This window comes from Sinocyclocheilus grahami, unplaced genomic scaffold (genome assembly GCF_001515645.1).
Source record: "Sinocyclocheilus grahami isolate Dianchi unplaced genomic scaffold, SAMN03320097.WGS_v1.1 scaffold1584.1, whole genome shotgun sequence".
In the NCBI taxonomy this organism is placed as follows: Eukaryota; Metazoa; Chordata; class Actinopteri; order Cypriniformes; family Cyprinidae; genus Sinocyclocheilus; species Sinocyclocheilus grahami.
In genome coordinates this window covers 897-3,685 of record NW_015506763.1, presented here as the reverse complement: position 1 = coordinate 3,685, position 2,789 = coordinate 897, and positions in this window count along the sequence as shown.

The window sequence follows — 2,789 nt, the reverse complement described above, 5'->3', positions numbered from 1 at the left end:
CTTGGCTCTCTCATTAACCCATCACATGAGATGCTTTTATACTAACGCTTTAATTATCTAACCAGTAACACTCGCAGCTGATTGTGTCTGTCCGTTTAGGACAATTTAACATAGAGGGGTTAATTTAATTAATATTCTATATGTTGATCCCGGAAATAAGATGTTAAATAAATAAATGATTACTTATTATAGTTTGATTCAACAGTTGAAATACTGAAAAACATACCAGTGACTGACCAGACTTAATCTAAAAACACTATTACTTTAATTTAACTATATTAAGAACTCAGCAGTTATTAAAGTGTGCTGTGTATTTACAGTAGGCCTGTATTTGTGTTGTTCAGCATGTAATGACACACAGCGCCACCAGAGGCAGCAGAGCGCTGTGTTCAGCTGTAGCATCTTTACATCAGCATCATCAGCATCAGCTGCACCAGTGACAGAGCTGAACATTACTGAACAAGAGCTCGGACAGCCAGCAGCTCTCAGCTTTCTGTGTGAAGAAACCATCAGAGTTTCTTAGACCGCACATAGATGACTGATGACGTGCACTGGCCCACGATTCCCTCTGTTTCTCTCACACCTGTAGGCTATAATGATCATTTGCTCATAATATAATGGATAAAATATTAAACCCACAATTTAAATAAGGAAATTACATCGTTTGCTTACAATGAAGTAAACAGCAGTGCATTTTAAATCATTCCACTACTTTGGTTTGAGTGGATGTTCATTTTTCAGGTGCTAAGGTCTAGTGAAAATCTGATAATCCTCAATAGGCCTTTAACTCTCCTTCACTTTGTTAAAGAAGAAGCGTTATTATGGATTATGGACTCATAGTTTAGCCAGAAGCATCTGTTTGAAGTTTTAATATCTTAATAATGGATTTATCTCTTATCAACATGCAGCTTTTCACGTCTCAAGACATTAACTGATGGACTGGAGTGGTGTGGGTTATTGTGATGTTTTTCTCAGCTGTTTGGACTCTCATTCTGACGGCACCCATTCACTGCAGAGCACCCATTGCTGAGACACTGATGCAATGCTACATTTCTCCAAATCTGATGAAGAAACAAATTCATCTACATCTCGGATGGCCTGAGGGTGAGCACATTTTCAACAAATTTTTATTTTTGGGTGAACTATTCCTTTAACTAGCAAAAAAAAAAAAAGCCACTTAATGACATCACCCAACAGGAAATGACATCATTATGGAGGGAAAACAGCAGCACAAACATCATCAGTAAGTATTATCAAGGGTTTGGGAATTCTGGAATGTGTTAGTTGGGCCGTGTCTCTGGAAAACATTCATCTTGTTGGCACAAATCAGTTTGATTCATCATATGTTGATTAATCATAAATTATAACATCAAGTTGACTTTAGTTCTTGGTGAATGTCCTGTTCATTTTGTTGTCATTGTGTAAATAATCAAATCAATAGTGTGGAGAGTAGTATTCTGAATGTCAGTTCTATGCTTTTTATAGAACTGCTTTTCTTAATTACAACACATGCATATTCATTTTTTCACAGCATCATACTGTACATCATCTATGAGCCATTTGACATGTTGCCCACAATTCATCAGTTCCAAGAATCAAACTAAGGAAAAGTTGAGTTGAGTCGTCACAGCAGATGATATCAGAAGCTCTCTGAATCAGGAGGTCTTGACCCGTTCTGCATCCAGACATGAGTTCGATGAATTCAGTCACATCCATAATGAGGAACTGCAGATGTATTGTGGGATTGTTTATGACTTCTGGGAATGAACACTTTAGAATATAAACCAGGAATTAATGATCTTTGATGCACACGAGATAAACTTCACCCAGCCAAAACCTGACACAAATTAGCAGTAATTTAATACAGAGCGCCTGTCTGGAACCATAGAAGCACTTTAGACGACTGAAATACGCTGTGTTTGTGTATGCATGTGTTTGTGTGTGTTTGTGTGTGCACAATAATTGCCGACTGATTGCTCTCAATGGTCTGTCCAGTGAAGACAACAAAAAGACTTACTCTGATCATATCTTCAGTTTCGGGGTTGATGCTTGTTCTGCAGAATTTGGAGAGGAAGTACACTAATGTAGCTTAGAATTGCTAGTAAAGATTATCATAGTGTTACTGGATTTCATGCAAAAGCTTCGCCACATTTGATTACCGCAATGCATTAGCTTTTACTTTTCTGCATGTTTCCATTATTATAGTTGCTCATAGTCCACAAACAAAAGCCTGGCAGGCATTTGATTGTGGAGCAATCTGGAAAATCCAAGCTGTTAATCACAGCTTGCCGAATAGAGCTAAGCTTTTACTTTTCTAAGCAATCAAATGGTAAAAAATCTCACATGAGACAGTAAGAAAACACTCAGCAACCATTTAGAACTCCACAGCAATGCACTAAAACCACTTTGAGCTGGTATAGCAATATCACAAACTACAGGCAAAATTTTTACAACCATACAGAATATATTAAATCCAACAGTTGCAATGAGATGCATGTATACTTAACATATACTACAAATTCAGTAGAAATACAAACTCTGAACCATATGACACCTAACTAACAGTCACAGCAACAGCAGCATCCGCATAAATTAAGTAATAAAATGTAAAGCAATGATCACCAAGCTGCAATGAATGATGGGAACTGTAAAATAGTTTGTTCATTTGTTCAGTTTGTGACTCAATTTGGACACGTTTTAAACAATTACTTGAGTCTCTAAGATCAACAAAATAACTTTGGATAGAAACACACACAAAAAAAACTTTGTTCAAGCTACTTTATATATAT